Raw genomic sequence first — 23905 nt, 5'->3', positions numbered from 1 at the left:
AATAGTGGAGGAGCCTGCTGCTGTACAGAATCAACTAAGCTTTTCAATATTGTCTCTAGAAACTAAAAGTCAATCTCTTTCATTCAATTCCCTGAATCCTACGACTAATAAAAGCAAAATTTGTGTCCCTGAATCTGAATAGTTAACCAAACACAAAAACTGAGAATTTCTTAATAGAGGAATCAAGAGGCAAAGATTCATGACATTCTCAGATTCTACCTGATTTACACTAAGTCCCAACCTCATGCCACCATGGCAGCTCTTAAGGGATGGCTCAAGTCTTTTCAGCTTTAAGGAGGAAACAAGGTCCAAATGTGAGAAATAGGGAGTAGAATGAAGACTTGGCTCCAGAAAAAAAAACAAAACTGAACATCTTCTAAGTCTCAGAAGCAAAAATAAATAAATGTGCCCTGGATACCTGACCCAGTGTAACAAGAACACTGAAAATCTATATTCACAACACCCAAGCTTCTAGGCCTTAAAGGGGAACACAGGACAGAAAAATACTGAGCTTCAAAATTGACTGCCCTCTGCTGGTCAACAAGCAGAACTTCTGAAGCAACAGATCTCTCATCTTTATCACCTTCATTTTATTCCTTTCTAGTTATTTCAGAATACAGACAACACTGCATGTTAACTTCTGCCCCATTTTATCACTCCTAAATGTCTATGTTTCAATAGTACTTTACAGAAGAAAACACTGATGTAACACGGAATCACTGGCTTCAAGTTACAATTCTAGCTCTGTAATTATGAGTGCTATAAAGATAATATACTGCCTGTCATAGCTAATGATCACCCCCATCTTTATCTCCAACAGAACGCTCTCTCATTTTCCAGATGCCACTGTTCAATTTCTTAATGATTTCCAATTGAATGTATTATAAGTATCCCAAATTCTACATGTTTCAAACTATCATTCCTTCCCTTCCTCCTCTTCATTTCAAGGAATGCCTAAGCCAGAAAATTGGATGTCATCCTCAAATCTTTCTCTATAGTCCATCTGCCACTTATCTATTCTACCCCCTTAATAGTTTCTAAGCCATCTACTTTTACATTTTCACTTCCATTATCTTCTGCCTAGATTACTTCAACAGCCTTCTAAAAAACCTCCCTATTTCCAGTGTTAATATTGCTTACACTGCAGTGAGAAGGATCTTTCAAAAATAATCTGACAAAATTGTTTTCTTGCTTGAAATGCTCCAGTGGCTAAGATTTTCCTATAAGAACCAAGTCTAAACATCTAAGCATGACATATATGGCCATCCATGACCACACCAAAGTTTCTCTCCCTAGTCTCATCTCTCATTCCTTTCTTCTTGTCTCAAACTATTGATTATGAACAAAATATTTTTCCTTTTTGATACAGACAATTAATTGCACATAGCATTCTCTCTTCACTGAACTCCACTGATCCTATCCTTATTGCCACATCATCTAAGTTCTTTTGGATTCAGCTAGGATATCAAGTCTCCCCAGTGCCTACAAACACAAACTTACCCCAGGTCTAGCCTAGGTGCAACTCCTACGCACTTTAGTAGTACTTTTTATTTCCCTCTACCATCATACGTCTTCAGTGCAATGTAATTTTCTCTTTAACTTATCACTTACTAGAATAAAAAGATTTTGTACCTGTGAATACTTTACAGTGTTTGGCATTTAGGTGATATCATCTGTAGGAGAACCATGTGTTTGGAGTCACCCAATAACATCACTTATATGAATAAACAGTGAAAATAAACCACGCTATGAGCTTTGGACCTTCTAATTCAAGATCCTGCTGTCATTGTCAGCTTTAAGCCAAACCAATCTGGGGTGAAAGGTGGGGTATGTAAAGTCCTTTGATAGTTTATTCACAACTATTACCCAGCCCTCTAACATCTTACCTCACCTACTCATCCCCACCAAACTGCCACTAGATGGAATTTGTTCAAAAGACTATTTTCTGCCATTTTCTCCAAACATTAAGAAAGTGCTTCAGCCCACCAAGGAATTCGACAGACAAGAACAGCAAAAAGCCAAATAAACAGTGAATTCTGAAAGGCAGTAAATTGATTATTTCCTATGGCCAAGCTGACAACCTCATGTCAAGACTTTCCTACTTACACTATGGTTATTTTCTTTAAACTTTTACTAAGACACTTGCAAAGACCTCTGAAAACTCACATAAACTATGTCCAGAGATCGGTTTTACCTATTATTTTCTTAAAATTTATTCAAAGGACTGCTAAACATTTTTCTTTAAGAATTAGCTTTGATTTTTCCTTGGAGAACTGTGAATATAAGTAAGAGCTATAATATAATAAGGGTTGCTGTGCCTCAAAACTAAAGGTGAATTTATCAATATCTTTAAATGTATTAACAGTAGCTTTGTTTAAAACTCTAGTTCTAGAGTTGGTGAGTTGCATACAGGCTGATAGAAAAATAACTCTAGAATGAAATATGAATTTATAGAAAAAAAGAGAAACCATTAGAAATTGGAAACATAAAAAAACCATTTTTATTTTCATAAATTCTTTAAAAGATATATGACCATTAATAATAACATATCAGGGAGGTTAGAACGTATGTAGCAGTAAAGTAGGTGACAACAATAGCACAAAGGATGGAAGGGTGTGTATAATTAACTATTTGGTTTGGATTTATTTATTTATTTATTTATTTATTTATTTATTTATTTAGAGGCGGAGTTTCGCTCATTGCCCAGGCTGGAGTGCAATGGCGCAATCTCGGCTCACCGCAACCTCTGCCTCCCAGGTTCAAGCGATTCCCCTGTCTCAGCCTCTCGAGTAGCTGGGATTACAAGCACCTGCCACCAAGCCCGGCTAACTTTTGTAGTTTTAGTAGAGATGGGGTTTCTCCATGTTGGTCAGGCTGGTCTCGAACTCCTGACCTCAGGTGATCCGCCTGCCTTGGCCTCCCAAAGTGCTGGGATTACAGGCGTGAGCTACCGCGCCCAGCCAAATTACTTGGTTTTAAAAGACTCTTCCATTTTGTGTGAAGTGGTATTAATTCAAAGCCAAGTGTAGTCAGTTAAGGATGCACACTGTACCTCTGAACAGAGTCACAGCAACCATTAAAAAAAATAAAAGGGCCAGACACAGTGGCTCACGCCTGTTACCCCAGCACTTTGGGAGGCCGAGGCAGGCAGGTCCCTTGAGCCCAGGAGTTCAAGACCAGCCTGGGAAACATGGTGAAACCCTACCTCTACTAAAAATGCTAAAATTAGCCAGGCGTGGTGGTGTGTGCCTGTGGTCCCAGTTATTCCAGAGGCTGAGGTGGGAGGATCGCTTGAACCTAGGAGGTCGAGGCTGTAATGAGCAATGATTGTGCCACTGCACTCCAGCCTGGGCGACAGGGCAAGACTCTGTCTCAAAAGATAAGTAGGTATATAAATAAGACTATTAACTAAAAAGGAAACAGACAACGTAGCATAGAATACTAAAATAGTGCTTGATTAACTCAAAAGATGGCAGAAAAGGAGAAAAAAACTGGGAAAATTAAAAATGAACAGCAAGATGATGGACTTAAATCCAGTCATAGCAGTATTTACATTAATTATTGAACCAAACACTCCAAGTGAATTCTCATTTTGGTAAAAAAAAAAAAAAAATCAAAACTCAATTATATGTTATTTATAAGAGACCTGCTTTAAACAAAGACACAGATAAGGTGGAAGTAAACCAAAGGAAAAAAGATAAACTATGTAAATACTAAGGGTGAGAAAGCTGACATGGCTATAATAGTAGCAAGCAAAGCACTAAAATAAAACTTTTAAAAAAACAAAGCAGACTTCAAGACAAGGAATATTACTAGAAAGGAAGATCAATTCGCAAGGACAGAAGGAGGCAATTCACGAGAAAGACATTCAGTATTCATCAAGATAAACCATGCAAAGCCCAAGTCATAGTAAACTTAAAGGACTAAAATCAGGCTATGTTCTCTGACCACAATGAAAACACCAAACATTTGGAAATTAAACAACATACTTCTAAATAATCTGTAGGTCAAAAAAGATACCAGGATGGAAGTTAGGAAATATCTTCAAAGTTGATAATAAAAACACAACATATCTAAATTTGTAGGGTTGAGGCTAAAGTAGAAAACAAATGGAATTGTATAGCTTTAAATGTAGAAAAGAAATGTGTAAGGTTAATTACAGGCTTCCACCTTAAGAGGCTGGAAAAAGAACTCAATATAAATAGAAGAAAGGAAAATAATAGAAATAATAGGAGTGGAAATCAATACAATAGAAAACAGACAAATTTTTTGAAAAATTAAAGCTGTAAGTTAGTATTTGGAAAGGATTAATAAAATTTGTAAACCCTTACCTAGACTGATCAGGAAAAAGGGAAAAAACACAAATTATCAAAATCGGAAATGAAAGAAAGGATAACATTGCTACAGACATTAAAAGGAGACATGGTTAATCATTTCAAGTAAACAATTCCAGCAACTTAGATGAGTGTAAAAATTATTTGAAAAACACAATTTTCAAAAGCTGATACCAAAAGAAAGAAAATCCAATATTGAGTTTTCCCAGCCTAGAAAATTCCTGGTCCAGATGGCTTCATTGATAAATTCTATCACACATTTAAAGAGAAAGTAACTCCATTTCTACAAAAAGTTTTTCAAACAAAAAGGAAAGGAAGAAGGGATACTTCCCAGCACATTGTATAAGCACAATTCAAAGCAAGCTAACAAAGACATTACAACAAAATAAAATTACAGATCAATATTATTCATGAACATAGATGCAAAAATCCTCAACAGACTAAATGAATAGCAAAATTGAATCTAGTAACATGTAAAATCAATTGTATATTATGACCAAGTGGGATTTATCCCAGGATTAAAAGGTTAGTTAAAATTGTCTGGGTGTGGTGGCTCAGGCCTGTAATCCCAGCACTTTGGGAGGCTGAGGTGGGTGGATCACCTGAGGTCAGCAGTTCAAGACTAGCCTGGCCAACATGGTGAAATCCCATCTCTACTAAAAATACAAAAATTAGCTGGATGTGGTAGTGCATGCCTGTAATCCCAGCTACTCAGGAAGCTGAAGCATGAGAATTGCTTGAACCTGGGAGGCGGAGGTTGCAGTGAGCTGAGATCGTGCCACTGCACTCCAGCCTGGGTGACAAGAGTGAAACTCCATCTCAAAAAAAAAAAAAAAAAAGTTAGTTAAAATTAAAATATCAGCGTAAGAGAATAAATTGAAAGAAAGAGAAAACTAAGTTAATTTAAATTTAATTTAAAACCCAAATTAAGAGAATAAGAGAAAACTCATATGAAAATTAAATAATCAAATAAATTTGTATAAGCCTTGACAATATTCAATACCCACTATAGTAAAAGCTTTCAGTCAGCTAGGAAAAAAAGAAATTTCCTCTATGTAAAACCTATAGCTAATGTCATATTGAGAGTAAAATATTGGATGCTTTCCCTCTAAGATCAGGAATAAGGCATGGATGTCTGCTCTCACCATTTCTATTAAACATAGTAATGGGGATGTTAGCCAGTGCTCTAAGGCAAGAAAATAAAATAAAAAGCATAAAGATTGGAAAGGAAGAAGTACTCTTATTTTTATTTGTGGCCAGCATGATTTGCTTAGCAAATCCTAAGACATTTATTCCAAAAAACCTCTAGAACAATTAAGTGAATTTAGCAGAATGGAGGATACAAGATCTATGTCAAAATCAACTTTACTTTGATATGTTAGCAACAAACAATTGGAAAGTATATAATTTTAAAATACTACTTTCAATAGCATCAAAAAATTATACCTATGCATAAATGGATAAAAGATGTCAAAGACTTGTACATGGAAAACTAAAACATTGAGATAAAGATGACAGAAGTAAATGGAACAATATTAGAAGCCTCAGTATTGCTAAGATATAAATTCTCTGCAAATTGATCTATAGATTCAATGCCATCCTAATAAAGAATACCCAGACATTTTTGTAAGAATGACAAGATGATTCTAAAAATTCATATGAAGATACAAAGGACACAGAATAGCCAAAAATAACCTTGTTTTAAAAAAGGACAAAGCTGGAACACTCACACTATCTGATTTCTAAACTGTTACAGTAATCAAGAGAGATTGTAGTATGGCATAAATAGAGAAAAATAAACAAACAGAATAGAGTATGTGTATAGATATGTCCACATATATAGTTAATTGGTTTTCAACATAAGCTATAAGGTGATGCAATGGGGAAAGCCTTCTCTAATAAATGGGGTAGAGTAACAGGATACCTGTATGTGAAAAAATAAACTTTCAACCCCCACTTCACAGCAGACACAAATACTAAATCAAGATAGATCAAAGACCTATAACATAAAAGTTAAAACTATAAAGCTTCTAGGAAAACACAGGGTAAATCTTCACAACATGGGGTACACAAAGATTTTTTTAGGATACAGCAAGTACTAATTATAAAAGAAGACAATGATAAATTGGACTTCGTCAAAATTAAAACCTTCTGCTCCTCCAAAAGTCACCACTATGAAAATAAAAGTACATTGCTAAAGGGAGTATGAAATGGTACAACCATCTGAAAAACAGTTTAGAGTCTCTTAAGATTAAATATACACCTATGATCCAACAGTAGTACTCCTAAGTATTTATCAAAGAGGAATGAAAACATAGGCCACAAAATGACTTTTACAAGAATGTAGCTTTATATGGATAAAGCACCTTTATCCATACTAGCCAAATATTGAAAACAGTCCAGTAACACTGAATAAACAAATTATGGAGTATTTACACAACAGAAGACAACTCAGCACTAAAAAGAATGTACTACTGATATGCATAATGTGAATAGATCTCAAAAACATTATGAGTGAAATAATTCAGAAACAAGACTACATTATCATATGGTTTCCAATTCTACAAAGTTCTGAAACAGGAAAGATTAAACTATGGTAACAGAAATTAGATCAGTAATTGCAGAGGGGGTTGCAGGTGGTAAAAGGCATAATAGAACTTTCTGGGGATCATAGAAATGTTTTATATCTTGATCTGGGATAGTGGTTACAATTAAAACCAATACATTCTATTGTATATAAATTATACCTCAATCTGAAAAGCAAACGCAAAGTTAATTTGAATTTTTAACTTAAAATTGAGATTTCAAAGTCAACCCTTCCTGAAGACTTCCCCAAAGGAACATGGTTACTCTTTCCTATGATCTGGTGTACTTTGGTATAGAAGTATGAGAAGTTTGTCAAGCTGGAATTCTACATCCACAAACATTATGATAGCTACAGAAATGTTTACTCCAACACTTATGTGAAAAGATGTTTGTAAATTTTAAAAGTTACCTGAAAGATACTATAAGATCCTAGAGTATGGTAACTCAATTTTATAAATATTACTGAAATGCTTGAGAAATTTATGTATCAGTGTTTCTCAATGGGGATATTATTAGAATTTTGGGTGAGCTAAATTAAGTGAATTTGCCCCCTCACGCTGTGCAATGTTTAGTACTGCTGGCCCCAAGCCACAAAATGCCAACAGCACACAACCCACCCCACCCTTCACTGAATCACTGTGTCAAAACACCACCCCTTCACACATTTCCAAACGCCCCATAGGAGTACAGTTGAGAACGGTCTATAAGCTAATGGTCAAAAACACATATAAGCAGCATTTTAAAAAACATCTAATTACTAGACTTAATCTAGCTTGCCATTTTATTTCCAAAGCTAATAATTTAACTAACAATTACCTTTACTTACTTAACTTCCAAGGACAAATGTACATACTTTTATTTGCTACATGTAATACTAGTGTGGGACGATGAAGAATAACTGATTTTGTTGAAATCCCTAATGAGGGAAGCCAAATACAACCACTGAAAGCATGTCAACAGCAACAAACTGTAACGCACAATAACATTAGCAAACTACTGAGAGGAGTAATAAATCCAGAAGATGAACAACATGTCATGAACAGACCTAGTGAATGGCCCATTTACGTATAATACTGGGTTAAAACAACAAAACAACAACAAAACGCCTGGGTATTCCCATGGTGTTCTTTGTGCCAGAAGAGTAGTAGCAAACAACTAAATCTCCTTGATAACACATTCAAGTTAAAGCAAGCAGATACTAATTAATCTACTTTACGGTTTTAATATTTAAACTTGTTGCAATCAAAACACAACATAACCATGTAATGACAAGGTTTGCTAGGCTTCTAGCATCTACTCATATATGCAGAGTTAAGAAGGAACACTGAGGAACAAAGAATAAAAAAGGATACAAGACCACATATATGCCTAGTGCTAAGAAGCAAAAGATGAATTAAACTGGCACATGATCCTAGAGGAAGAGATTGAATCGTAATCAATAAAGTTTTCCCAAAGAGCACAGGGCCAGATGGCTTCACTATTGAAATCTATCAAACACTTAAAGAAGAATTAACACCAATACTTCACAAACTCTTCTAAAAAATAGGAGAGGAGGGAACACTTTCTAATCCATTCTCCAAGAATGGTATTACTCTGATACCTAAACAAGCTAAAGACATCATGAAAAAACCACTGCAGACCATTATTCCTTATGAACATGGATGCAAAACTCTTCAATGAAATACTAGCAAGCAGAAACTAACAGTATATAAAAAGTGCTATACACCAATAACCAAGTGGGATTTATCCCAGGAATACAAAGTGGGTTCAATACATAAAAATCAATCAATGTAATACACCTTCTTTAGATAAAGGGAAAAAAAAAGCACAATCATCTCAAAAGAGGCAGAAAAAGCATTTGAAAAAACCTAACATTCTTTCATGATAAAAAGACTAAACAAACCATAAATATAGAAGGGAAACCTCCTCAACCTTAAAAAAAAGCATCTATGAGAAACCCACTGCTAACATCACACTTACTGGTGAAAGACTGAACTCTTTTCCCCTAAATTCTGAAATAAAAAAGGATGTCTGCTCCACCATTTCTACTCAACTAGTACTGGAGGTTCTAGCCAGGACAATTAGGCAAGAAAATGAAATAACAAGGCATCCAGAAGTGAAAGAAATACAACTACCACTATTTGCAGATGACATGATCTTGTATATAGAAAATCCCAAGAAACTCACAAAAAATTATTAGAACTAATAAACGAGTTCAGCAAGGCTGCAGGATAAAAAAAAAATCAATGTACAAAACTACATAGTAGTTCTATACACTGACAATGCACAACCCAAAAATAAAATTAAGAAACCAATGCTATGTACAACAGCATCAAAAATAGTAAAATATTTAGGAAAAAATTTAACTAGTGGTACAAGACTTGTTCACTGAAAACTATAAACATTGTTGAAAGAAACTGAGGAATATCAATGAAAAGACTATTTAATATTGCTGAGTTGGCAATACTACCCAAATTTGTCTATATATATTCAATCCAATTCCTATCAAAATACTGTCTACCTTTTTTTCTTTTGGTTGAAATTAACAAGCTGATCCTAAAATACGCATGAAAATATAAAGAACCCATAATAGTTAAAATGATCTTGAAAACAAATAGACTCACACTTCCCAATTTCAAAACTTACTACAAAGTTATAGTACTCAAGACAGTGTGGTACTGGTGTAAGGACAGATACATAGATTGATGAAACAGAATCGAGAGCCTAGAAATAATTCTATATATCTACTATCAACTGAGTTTTGACAAGGCTGTTGAGATCATACAATGGGGAAAGAATAATGTTTTCAAAAAATGATGCCTGGACAACTGGATAGCCACACGCAAAAGAATGAATTTGGGCCCCTACCTGACGCCATATACAAAAATTAACTCAAAATGGATCAAAGATGTAAATGTAAGAGCTAAAACTATAAAACTCCTAGAAGAAAACATAAATTATTGTGACACTGGATTAAGTAATGGTTTTTTTGGATATGACAACTAAATACAAGTAACCAAAGAAAAAAATGATAAATTGAACTTATTTCTAGAAAGTCAATGTACAAATGGTCTACAAGCACATGAAAAGATGCTCAACATCATTAGTCTTCAGGAAAATGCAAAGTAAAACCACAATGAGATACTACTTCTACACACATTACAATGGCAGTAATAAAATTTTTAAAAGGCAATAACAAGTGTTGGCAAGGATGTGGAGAAAGTGGAACCCTTGTGCATTGTGGATGGAAAAGTCAAATCATGCAGTTGCTATGGAAAGCAGTTTGGCAGTTCCCAAAAACACCAAACATAGTCACCATATGACCCAGACATTAGGGATATACCCAAGAGAAATGAAAATACATGACCACCTAAGAAGTTATATATGAATGTACATAGCAGCATTACTTATAATAGCAAAAAGTATAAACAACCAAATGTCCTTCAGCTGATGAATGAACAAAATGCATATTCATACAATGGAATATTATTCAATCAGAAACAAGAATGAAGTACTGATACATGCTACAATAGAGGCAGACCATGAAAACATTATGCTAAGTGAAAGAAGCCAGACACAAAAGGCCACATGTTCTATGATTCCGTTTGTATGAACGCCTAGAATAGGTGAATCCTTACAGACTGAAAAATAGATTAGCGGTTGTCAGGAACTGAGAGGATGACTGCTAATGGCCAAATAAACAAGCTATTTCTTTGTAGGGTAATGAAAATGTTCTGGGATTAAATAGTGGGGATGATTACACAGTCTTCTGAATATACTAAAAAGAGCTGGACTGGACACTTTACAAAAGTGAATTTATTGTATATGAATTATATCTCGATGAAAAAAGTTGGCACACACCTGATAAGCCAAAACAAGTTCAAATAAACACTTCAAAATCAACTTATGTTTACTTTTCCTTCAATATTCCATGGAATTCTTGAGAAAAATGCATACATAAACAGAAGCTAAATAGGGTACACTAAATATCATTATAAGGTATACCTAAGCAGATTCATTGTTTTTCATGTAAACTCGGTATTGTGGATAACATTAATTGAAAATCTGAACATCTAACTGGGACAAATTTCACAGAGAAATTAACCATCATTTAAACTATGAAAAGGTAATACAGTTACCAACCACTTTTCCCATAAACGTTGGTTTGTTGTTAATCAACACTCATTGATCACTTTGGAAAACCCTCTAAGACCTGACTGATACTTATTATAGGCAATCCTATATAACAGGCAATTCATGCTTCTCATAGTCACTGAAGTGTAAACCAAACAGCTGCATAAAGGCAGAAAGAGACAGGTACAACATTATGGAATAATAACAATATAACTGGTCCTGTGAGAATACTACAACTTAAGGAGAGTAATAGTACTCTAAATTATAGAAGAAGCAGGCAGACAGAGTGCTTCAAAAACTGTTTCCTGGGAGCCTGAAAGCTCATAGAAATTATCTTAAAGCTGGACAGCCTTTTAAAAAAAAAATTTCTTAGCATAAGCTCATGATTAGGCTAACTATAATTAAAGTGATATGAAGAAAAAAATACCATGTAAAGCTTCAAATATTACATATAAAACACCATTAACACACAATTTGCCCTGGGAAGAACAGTAACTGAAATACTTAATGGGACAGTGGAATGCAACACTAGAAATACTTGAGGAAAAGACATGGGAATCTTAAATTCTGTGAGCTCAATATTTTGCTAATAATAAACTGATAATTTTCAGTTTAACAAGTATCTATGGCTGGCTATCATGGCCACCATGCTAACAAGGTACATCATGGGCTCCCCTCGTACATCCGTAATCATGCTTTGTGTTAAGGCAGAAAAGGCTATAGTGGCATAAATCCAGCACTGCTATGATAAAGAAAGCTAACTTTTTGGACCACTAAATTCCAAGCAAGCTGAGACCTAGCCATTGTACTCAGTAACACTGGGTGAACAGAGGGAGGGAGGGAGGAATGAATAAATGAATGAATGAATACAAATGCCATCTCAACAAGTATATTACAACTCCTAAAAAAAGGATGGAAAGAAGATTACCAATTCAATTCAAAAGACTGAGAGATGACAAATGCCATCATGGATTATTTTTTAAAATAATAATATCCAGTATTGATGAGATGCTAATAAACACTTTCATACAACACTGGTAGGAATGTAAACTAGTTCACTTTAAGAGGAAAGCAATTGGCAAAACATTTTTTTAGATAACCTTTAATTTCTTTTTATATTTTCTACAATATACATATATTGATTTTGATTAATATAAACATTTTAAATTTAAAAATTAACATTAAAGAGGAAGGCAGGAACTAAAAGAAATCACCAGTCTAAGGAATCAAAAGGTATGAGTGACAATAACAGGAAAGGGACCTGGGAAGAGCTGACAGTGAAAAGCCCACTGGAGATAAAACACTAAGAGAAAGTGGGAGATAGATTCCACACACTAAAACTAAGAGAAGAGGGCAAGCTTTGGACCTCCTGACTAGGGTAATAAGGTGGAGCAAGGCTCATAGAAAGGGGGTCAATCCCCATTTCAGATTAAATGAGGTACATGTTGCCTTTAAAATCCAAACGTGTCTCTCTCTTTGTGAAGGGAGAGGGGCTGACACAAGTTGTCTTGCCTTGGAAAGGGTTTCTCAACAAGCTCCAAACTACTGAAGCCCTAAAAAGTTCACCAAGATAGTAGGCCCCTACATTTCTGTGGGACTCATTGCTCACCCTCTGGTATGCAAGCACCTTACTAAACTGTCAAGAGGTGTTGTTACTTTTTTTTTTTTTTTGAGACAGAGTCTAGCTCTTTTGCCCAGGCTGGAGTGCGATCTCGGCTCACTGCAAGCTCCGCCTCCTAAGTTCACGCCATTCTCCTGCCTCAGCCTCCCGAGTAGCTGGGACTACAGGCACCCGCCACTATGCCCGGCTATTTTTTTGTATTTTTAGTAGAGACGGGGTTTCACTGGGTTAGCCAGGATGGTCTCGATCTCCTGACCTCGTGATCCACCCGCCTCAGCCTCCTAAAGTGCTGGGATTACAGGCATGAGCCACCGCGCCCAGCCGGTGTTGTTACTTTTTGATCACCAGGTCAATCAGCATGGTATTAACATAACGGATAGGCAAAATATGTGGAAGGAAGGGGCTATCCAGGTCCTTTGCATAAGACTTGATACGTCATCAGACTTAATATAGCCCTGATGTAGGTTAGTAAGAGTGTAATGCAAACCTTGCCAGTCAAAAGTAAACTGATTCTGATGGTCTTTACTAATAGGTATACAGAAAAGAAGTGTATGCCAGATCAATATCTGCATACCAAAAGTCAGGGATTGTATAGATTTGCTCCAGCAACAAAAGCACATCTGGAAAAAATACCTGCAATTGAAATCACCTGGATTAAGTTTATGGCAATCCACTGTCACTCTCCAAAGCCAAATAGGCAAGGTGAATGGGAATGTAATAAGAATCACCACTCTTGCGTTTTTCAAATCCTTTATGGTGGCTCTGCAATTCCTCCAGGAAAGTTTACTATTTTGGTAGGTAGACACCATTCTAGTAGCTTCCATTTTACTTTCTCTCACTTCCATGGGTCAGGAAACCAATGTGGGAACTGTTAGTCGCTGAGTTTATTCATTCCAATTCTCCATTCCAGGAATGGGGAAATAACCATGTTGTGGGTTCAGGGTCCATTGTGAGGCAGATCTATGCCAAAACTCCATTAACTAATGGAAAACAACGGTGTTTTGGGTCTCCTAAGATTTCCTATACATTGAGCCCCAGTGTCTACCAATCCCTAAAGTGTCTAATTATTTCCCCTTCCCCAGTGCACAATCACTCTGGCAAATGGCTGCAGGCCCTTTGAGGAAAGGCTAGAAAGAAATTCACAGTAGAATTTCTCACTGTGAGGCAGGGTCTTTCCTCAAGAGGACCTGGCTTTTCCTTCATTCAAAGGTCTGGAGGTCTGTAAACTGGCTTAAATCTGGGGACTAGTTGCGGGGGTATAATCATTTACTGAGATCATCAAAGTCACCCATCTGTTCACCAGACCTAGGGCTTATATGTTTATACAAATCAAGGAAGACTAGATTGCCCATTTTTCCGTTCTAGGGATACCATGATCACCTAGCCAATATCAAAGATCTCTGCAGCTCAGACTATTCTGATTACTGCACTGACTTTGCTGACCATTACGGTAACCACATTCACCTTGTCTTTAGCAATTAAATGACACTCCTACCTCTGCCACCTGGAATCCTATCATTCCCAATGAATTCCAGGACCTAGTTTGATGTCAGCAGTTCCCCTGTCATTACTAATTTAAAGTAAATAGCCAACAGAGCTCCTGAAGGGTGGTGAGGCTCCCCTCATGAATAGAGAAATAAGGAAATGGTAAGAATTAGGGGCACAGGTCTTTACCTCCATTCTCTTCTACCGGGCTACAGGGGACCACAGTTTTCTGAAGTGTTCTTTATTTACTTATTATAGCTGAGTTATTAAATGTTTAAACAGATTTATTGTCATCTAACACTTTTTATAAATATGACGTCGATTCAGTAGAATTTAGAGCATGCTGTTACTTTAGATGAAGTAGCTTCTTATATTTTAAGATTTTTTTTTTAACATTCTGTTTTGTTCACGCTTCATGAACAAATCTGCCTCACTTATTCATAAATGACCTAAACATAAATCTGAATTTTAGTTGGGTCTTTTTTGAGAATTCCTAATTTCTCACAGCTTTGATAAAATGAATATCCTCTGGACCCACATGTGTGATCAGGACCTACATGATAAATCCACTCTAGCATCCCAATTTCCCCAAGCCTTTGGATACAAATATTTACAATATACAAATAAAGTTCTATCATCTATCTCAATTTCACTTTCAGGCCACCTTCTGATCTAGCTTTAAGTCAACCAACTGAATTAACTGTTAAAGCCACTCCTAGCCTTCTCTCTGATCTAATGTCTTCTGTCTAGTATCTCTATTGGTGAGTCCATATCAATAACTTCAGCCTGATCCAACTTTATATTCCTTCTACCCTGAACCTACACCCTTAGGATCCATTCCCACACCATCCCCTCAGGTAACTGCAGGCAAAATCAGGTGCTTCGTACCTCATTCTCTGGGGGCTGCTGGAACCTGAGGCTGATTATAGGTATAGAAGCAATGAGAGGTGGTGAGGATAGGTCCTGAGGAAGATCAGTAGTCCCATGTAAGGCAACTTCCTTAAGGGAAGTCAATACAGGTGCTACAGGAGATTAACCTCCTTCAGACAGACAGGGGTAGAAGGACTGGCAAGGGCGGTTCAATAGAAATAGAACTGAGGAGTTCAAGATACCCAGTTTCATTGGAATCTGCTAATATCTCTCATGCAATTTTTAATTTTCCACTCTTTCCCAATAAATGTGGTACACTTTAACCCAAGAGATCTTACAAGATTGGAAGTTCAATCTGCGCTGTAATTCAGCCACCTGCAGGAACAGACTTTGGGTTTGGCGTCCAGAAATCTCTGCCTTTGGCTACAAGACATAAGGATTTCTTTTAGGGCAATCACAGATGATTTCACTCCCTTATGTGGACTCTGAGCTCAGAATTTACAGCCCTTTTCTTCCTTAAGTTCTCCAGTGTACTTTGAAGGAACCAATCTATCTCATTATTATTGTCACTAAAATGTTCTGTGGTAATAAATACTTGTTCTCCCAAAAACTTGCCTTCTAAGGGCATTTAATTTCTACTGTCTACAAGTTTTGCCACTGCATGCCACAGACCATCAGTGTCCCTTTTACCACTAGAGACAGGATCATCATTGCTGTTAGATCTGATTAGACCAGAGAACCAATTCTGGAAAACCCAGAACTAATTCAGAAACCCATCTTTTAAGGTGCTACTCCTCTGCAGCTACCAATGGTATAAGCCCTGTATTAGTTAGCATTTGACCAGAGAAGACTAGAAATGATACAAAATATGGCATTACCAGAGATTTGGCCATGTGTAATTGTTAACCTAGTTAAACAGTTCATGTTCAGCTGTAACTCTGCATCTGGTGCTAGGTCTGGCCCACGGTTCAGAAGAGCCAAAAGAGAAGAGGAGCTAAGGAGCCCAGCTGCTGGGCAATGCCTGTGCCAGCCCATGCCAGCAACGCCTTTGAGCTGCAACAGCATCTGTTGTCCTCACCCTGATCTTCTAAGCAAAAGAATATGGCTGCAGTTTCACACTTACCTTTCAAAGTCAAAATGCTTCATGGCCCTTGCTAAGGATGCAAAAGAAAAAAGAAATCTGGGAAACGGTTCCAGCTTAGCTAGTTTGACACAATACAAGTCCAGCACACCATCTTTGTCTTAAAAACAGGTAACTTTCTTGGAGCAGTCCTGAGTCTTAACTTCTAACTCTTTTATCATTGCTTATTTCTTTCAGTATACCTTACATTTCCAAAGGGGTATTTCATTTTCCCCAACTGCTTTTCTTTCAAATACCCTTCTAGTCTAGTGTAACGGTTGCAAAATATTCCATTTCCTTTCTTTTCCCTTTTTTTTAGTTTCCTTCTGCTTCATGCCTTGTTTTTCTTCCATATTCTCCCTTTTATCTTTCACATAAAGGTTTTTCCTCAAATATCTGGCGATCCTTGCCAATCTGTTGTTATTTAAAAGTAATGCACCTGACTATTAGTATTTCAAGCTTCCTCTTTCCTCTCTTAGGCTAGTTATTTTTCTCAGAAAGAATGCCTCTAGTCACTAGTTTGAATCAACTCTCAAATTCTACTGAATACCCTTACTGCCATTTTTCTCCTTTCTTCTTTGTTCTTGTTAATATATGTTTTCAGCCTCTCTCATTTATGTGGGACTTGTGAAAAAATGATAAGCCAATAATATGCAACTTAACATATTTCATAGTAAGTCCATAAAGATAGCTGACAAAGAGTCAACCTTTAAGTCTTTGGAAAATTTTAAAGACCAAACTAAAAATTCAGATTTATGTCTAGGTCATTTATGAATAGCAAGGCAGATTTGTTCATGAAGTGTGAACAAAACAGAATGTAAAAAAAAAAAAAAAATCTTAAAATATAAGGAGCTGCTTTGTCTAAGGTAACAGCATGTTCTAAATTCTACTGAATCTATATATTTATAAAAAGAGTTAGATGACAATAAATCTGTTTAAACATCTAACAAGTCAGCTATAATAAACAAATAAGGAACCCTTTAGAAAACTGTGGTCCCCTGTAGCCTGGTAGAAGAAAATGGAGGTAAAGAGGGACTGCTATCTGTGCCCCTTAAGGAAATGCAAATTAAATCTGGGCCTTTCATGTGAATAGACTTTTAGTTAAATTACTTATGCACCTTTTCAGAGTGAAGAATCACCTGTAACAGCAACCAGAAACAGACAATTATCTTTAAGAAATACTGTTTGTCCCCAAAAGGTTCTAAGCCTTTGGGTTTTCCAAAATAATTTCAGGCTTAGTATTTCAATTATAATCTAACCCTATCCTCAAATGATGAAAACTAGCAAATATGGTAAAGAAAATGACACCTACTTAAGATCATTTAAATATCCATAAGAATTCAACCTGGTTCTCTATTTGAAAATGTACACATTTCTAAGTTATAAAAAAAACTATCCCTAAATGATTTTAATACTTAAATAAATGTTTTATAATCTAAGTATTTCTCACATAGGGTATTTTAGAGGTTGTTCAACACTTCTACACCATGTTTCCATGTAAAAACAGAACTTTGACCTTTGAAGAGAGCACAAAGGAACGGTAGAGATGCAATAAATAAAAAATTGCAGTGACAAACATTTTTAAGTGATTGATCGTATCTACTGCTAGCAAGAAAATGGAAAAATAGGCACTCAATCAGCAGTGGAAACTTTTGGAATGCTTTTGGTAAGCATTATGAGTGTCTATTAAATTTTGTGCATGTCCATGGACCCAAAAGTTCCACTTCTAGAAATCAATCCTGTAAAACAAATGATTACATGAAGATAAAACAGGATGCTCATTATTTATAACAAACACGTGAAAATATTCTAAATGTCTATCGGTGGATATGTAACAGTATGGGAAAATGTCTATGATGGTTAATTTTATGTGCCAACTTGACTGGGCTAAGGGTTACCCAGATAGCTGGTAAAACATTGTTTCTGTGTGTCTATAAGAGTGTTTTGGGAAGAGATTAGCATTTGAATCAGCAGACTGAATAAAGAAGAACCACCCTTACCAATGTAAGGATGCATGACCCAATCAGTTGAGAGCCTGGGTAGAACAAAAAGATAAAGAAAGGGCAAACTCACTCTCTCTTCTAGAGCTCGTACATGCATTTTCTGCCTTCAGACATCAGAGCTCCAGGTTCTCATTCCCGTATTTACACCAGTGACCCACCTCCAGTTAATTCCCCATACCCATTCTCAGGCCTTCCACCTTGGACTGAGAGTTACACCACACCATTGACTCCCCTGTTTCTCAGGACTTCACATTCAGACTGAATTATACCACCAACTTACCCGGGTCTCCAGGTTGCAGACAGCATAGCGTGAGACTTCTCAGCTTCCATAATCATGTCAGCCAATTCTCATTTTTAATATCCCTGTACATACATGTACATATGTATATCCTACTGGTATGCTCTTCTGGAGAATCCTATTAATGTCCAAGACACACTGTCCCACAAATTATAGAATAGTGCTTTTAGGATGATCCTATTAGAGTACTTAAAAGCACACATTTCTTTGGACATGTACTTGGGTTCTTCTACTTACTAATTATAGAACTTTGGGGAAGCAACTAATCCTCTCTATACCATAATTTTTTCATTTGAGGAAAACAACAGTATGATCTTACAGAGGAATTGTGAGGACTAATGAAGATAATACATTCTAATTGCTTGATAAAGCTAAACTGTGATTATTACATATATATTTTAAAAGCACATGTATATATAATGATTGTATTAGGTTGAACTATCTGAAACTGCCAATACTTAATTAACAACTGTTCACCTAAAAAAATGGCAAGTTTGTATGGTTTAACCTAACATATGCATGGAAATTTTCAGAAAGAATATCCAAGGAAAAGCTGTTTTAAATATTCTTCTATTGTTTCCTTACAAGGGAAAAATACTCTTCTCTACCATTTGGACATTTAAAATGTGAACATAGTTAAACATTCCCTCCTCTCAAATAAAAAGCTATCTATACCCCTTGCTTTAAGCAGTACTATCTTATAAGCATGGCAGACATAGGAGATCCCCCTTCCCTTCCCCCTAAATCAATAATCATTTGTTGACCGAGCAATCTACCTTCTTTTATTACTCTTCTAGGGAGATTCCACTTCATTTTAGAGAAACTTAAAGAATGCTAGCGTGCTCACTTTGACAGCACATATACTAAAACTGGAATGATACAGAAAAGATTAGCATGGTCCCTGCACAAGATAACAAGCAAATTCATGAAGCATTCCACATTTTTATATATATTTCATAAAATGTTGGCATTGGAAAACATGTTAGAGATTGTACACTGAGGTAAATTCATGCTAGTTTAAACACTGCCAGGAAGTTATTCATCAAATCTAATCTAAATATTACAATCCAAAGAGATCTGGTTTTAAAAATTCTATAACTCTTCCTTTATAAAATGAGCAGAAATAAAGAAGTCAAGAAATAAAAATAAAATAATAGGCCGGGCGCAGTGGCTCACACCTGTAATCCCAGTACTTTAGGAGGCCGAGGCAGCGGATCACCTGAGTTCAGGAATTTGAGACCAATCTGGGTAACATGGTGAAACTTGGTCACAACTAAAAATACAAAAAATTAGTCAGGCGAGGTGGCGTGTGCCTGTGGTCCCAGTTACTCAGGAGGCTGAGGTGGACGGATGGCATGAGCCTGGGAGGTGGAGGTTGCAGTGAGCTGAGATCGCACCACTGCTCTCCAGCCTGGGTGATAAAGCAAGACCCCATCTCAAAACAAAAAACAAAACCAAAAACATTCTATCAGGTACAGTCAAAGAACTATGTACAGCACTGAGTTCGAGAAGACCACCACAAGTCTGTTGCTTTGGAAGCCCTATCTTGCTACATACTGAAGTGATTCATGGAAAGACAATAGTGTAGAAAATAATTAAGTCCACAAATCGCTACTACCACCTTCTCTGAAGATGACAAAGCCACGGACTCTGTCTCACTCTGCCGTCTGCTTTTTCCTCTTACCGGGTATAGACACACATGTCAACCACCAGAGTTCCTACGGTTCATGGACAGACCCCTCTCCAGTACCATCCCTCCTCTCCAAGACACTCCCATCTAGCTTTCCAGACTTTCTTTTTGGCTACAAGCCGGAAGCTTCTGCTGCCTGCTGAAAATCAGATTCATGTAATTCTGATTTTCAATCAAATATTCTAATGTATTGCTAACTGAAGTTTCAAAAAAGTCCTTTCTACTTTTATCCTCAAGAACAGAATTATAGGCCAGGTGCGGTGGCTCACGTCTGTAATCCCAGCACTTTGGGAGGCTGAGGAGGGCAGATCACCTGAGGTCAGGAGTTCAAGACCAGCCTGGCCAACATAGTGAAATCCCATCTGTACTAAAAATACAAAAATTAGCTGGGTGTGGTGGCATGCGCCTGTAGTTCCAGCTACTTGGGAGGCGGAGGCAGGAGAATCGCTTGAATCCAGGAGGTGGAGGTTGCAGTGAGCCGAGATTACGACACTGCACTCCTGCCTGGGTGCCAAAGCGAGACTCTATCTCAAAAAAAAAAAAAAAATAGAATTATAGAGTAGCACTTTAACCTGCTTCTAGAAAGAGAGGACATATACTAATACATATTGCAATTTCTTTATTTTGGTTAGCAAATTCTATTTCAACTAAAATGATACTATAAGCACCATGTAGCTAATCTGGTGCTGTAAACCTGATTGTTACAGAAATATCAGCATTATGAAATCAACTGAATTACACGATCTTGGGAAGCTTCATTTATTTATGTTAGTAAAAAAGCATTCAAAGTAAAATAGTATGCTGAAATTCCTTAATATATACTTTCATAGCTCCAAAAATTGATTTTGTATAATTTTTTAGACATGTTATTACATAAGGTTAAAATATAACTTATCTTTGTGCTAAAAAAAAAAACGTTGCTGGATCATTAATAAGGCATGCAAAATATTTGAAAGTATAGCTAATGGGGGAAAAGAGAATCTTTCTAATCCAAGGATCTCTAATTAACACAGGAAGTAAAGTGATTAATGTTTTAAAATTCCAAAGAACCCCAAACACATCACCGATACAATACACATAAACAATACACACATACAAATACTCTAAATCTTAAAGTAGGTTTTATTTTACTGTATCAATATCTGTACGGCCTACATTAATTTAAAAACTAATTTCATATATATAACTTCAAACCACAGCAGCAAAAGGAAAGGACACATTTCAAAGTACTCCCAAATAGTACATTTTAACTATTTCTCCACCCTCCTGCGACCCACTAGCCAATAAGCTTATGGTACAAATATCTTATTCAAAATTGTAATTGGCACTTGCTGCTCTTTGTCAGGATAACATAAGGAGATAGCAGCTGATGCTATTCAATTTTACCAAGACTTCAGAGAATATCAAGTGTAAATTTCCAAAGGCTAGGTTAATATATAAATTATACAAATAGATCATGTTTAATGAGAAAAGTTTTGCTTTATCATAACAAAAAATACTCAAGGACAAAGGTCTAAAACTAATTTCTCCAATTTCTTAGCAACAATAAAGGTAATCTTCGAATGTTAAAGCGCTATGTTTTTGAAAGTTACATTTTTTTAAAAACTACCATCATTCTATTCAATCTTCCCAACTGAGAGTGCTCCCTTTTAGTAGGAAAAAACCTGCATTCAAACTAAAGAGCTACCCTCTGAAGAACTAGATTCTACTCCCACTTCTCTCTGGGATTATATGCTGATTCTAAAAAATTTAACTCAAACATGTTAAGATTTCAGGTTCCCATCGATAAAGAAGCAAACAAAAAGTAAAGCCTTTGTTTCCAGAGTACAGAATATTGAAAGTAAAAATGGTTTCATACATCATTTTTGTGTTATTTGTGAAGAAATAAAGCAAGTGAATAAAGGGTTTTTAACAATTGTAACTAATGCAAATCAGCAGTATACCTAAACATTGAAGGAGCATGCAATAGGGCTCTCTCCTCTCTCTCCTTTTTTCTTTCATTTTTTTCTTAGGCAGGGTCTTACTGTGTCACCCAGGCTGGAGTGCAGTGGCCTGATCACAGCTCACTGCAGCCTTGACCTCCTGGGCCAAGCTATCCTCCCTCCTAAGCCCTCCAAGTTGCTGGAACTACAGGCGCACACCACCACGCGCTGCCTTTTTTTTTTTTTTTTTTTGGTAGAGACAGGGTTTTGTGACCCACACTCCTCAGCCTCTCAAAATGCTGGGATTACAGGCTGGAGCCACTGCACCCAGCCTGTCTCTCATTTTGAAAACAAAAATGCCTTTAAAGTTAAAACACCATGAATAAAAATCAACAACAAGGAAACTAGTGTTCAGCAAATTTCAAAATAATAATTGTACTAAAAATGTCACCAGCTGATTAAAGAAATAGATATTTTCAATTCAAGTTGACATTATAGTCATCCCTTGGTATCCTTGGGGGACTGGCACCAAGATATAGATAGCAAAAACCAAAGACGCTCAAGTCCCTGATATAAAATGGCATAGTATTTGCATGTAACCTACGCATATCTTCCTGTATACTTGAAATCACCTCTGGATTACCTGTACTACATAATACAATGTAAATGCTATATAAATAGTGTAATACTGTATTTTTAAATTTAGTATAGTTTTTAATTGTTGTAGTGTTATTTTTTATTATGTGATGTTTTTTCCTCCGAATAATTTTGATCTGCAGTTGGCTGAATACACAGATGTGGACAGAACCCACAGATCCAAAGGACTGATTATATGACTATTATCTCAGCTTAAAGTACAGGAAGTACAGGGGAAAATATGCATGCCTGAGTTCTCAAAACTAAAGAAGCACCAAGTGACAGACAATTCAATATATTTATATCCAAGTTAGTAAACATTTGTTTTGAAACTAAAAATTAAATAATTTTGCATTTTATTGTAGATAAATCACATAACGGTTTTTATCATTGTTTTGAACACAAACAGCACATTCGGTTTTCTCCCTAACCAATGGATTTTCTCAGATTCAAACATATAATAAATAAAAACACCTAAAAATCTGTTTATTATAAATTAGAAAGTATTCTCTAAAATTTGTGACAAATTCAAAGGAGAATAAGAATTGATGCTCAGGAGAGATTAACGATTAACATTGCAAATTCACTATGGGCCATTAATGCTACTGATAAAATACTATTAAAAGCCGAAATCATGGAATTATTACTATGATTACAAATATGACAATTCATTAAGCACTTACTTGAGGCCAGACACTAATTAAGTACTTCACATAAACCAATCCTTAAAACATAAGACAGGCAATATGCCCATTTTACAGGTGGGGATAATTGAGGTATGGGGTTTAAAGAACTCATCCAAGGTTACAAAGCTTAACAGAGTCAAGAAGCAAACCCAGATTTTTCTGAGTCCAAAGCACATATACTTATCCCATGTGCTCTGATGATTTCTCACAAAGCAAACATTTAACATAATTTGTTGTATAATGTTACTGTAGTAGAAAAGTCAGGAACTTAGACATGCCTGTAACACATTCTCAAAGGAATTAAAAGTTACAAATAACTACTCTTGCCACAAAATAAAATGTATGCTAACAAAGCATATTTATAGGAATATACTTAATGATGAAATAGCACACCCCAATTTAAATAAAATATTTACACATATCATATACAAATGGACCAAAAACAAAGAGCAGTGAGTTGTTCTGTACTAGAACAACTCAGTAGAGTTGTTTCTAGCAGAAAGATAAATTCTATGCTGAA

General features: G+C 36.1%; 1 protein-coding gene and 1 non-coding gene across 4 annotated transcripts in view; one reads left to right on the top strand and one right to left on the bottom strand.

Moving 5' to 3' along the window:
- Positions 1–23905, bottom strand: part of TAF4B (TATA-box binding protein associated factor 4b) — a 180265-nt gene that overhangs the window by 17256 nt on the left and 139104 nt on the right. The gene's annotated exons all lie outside the window — the stretch shown is intronic.
- On the top strand, positions 19291–19396 carry LOC112206341 (U6 spliceosomal RNA). Its single transcript, XR_002940564.1, has one exon. It is a non-coding gene; the product is annotated as a U6 spliceosomal RNA (small nuclear RNA).

Source organism: Pan troglodytes, chromosome 17 (assembly GCF_028858775.2).
Source record: "Pan troglodytes isolate AG18354 chromosome 17, NHGRI_mPanTro3-v2.0_pri, whole genome shotgun sequence".
Taxonomy (NCBI): Eukaryota; Metazoa; Chordata; class Mammalia; order Primates; family Hominidae; genus Pan; species Pan troglodytes.
This window is presented reverse-complemented; position numbering and strand designations above follow the sequence as displayed.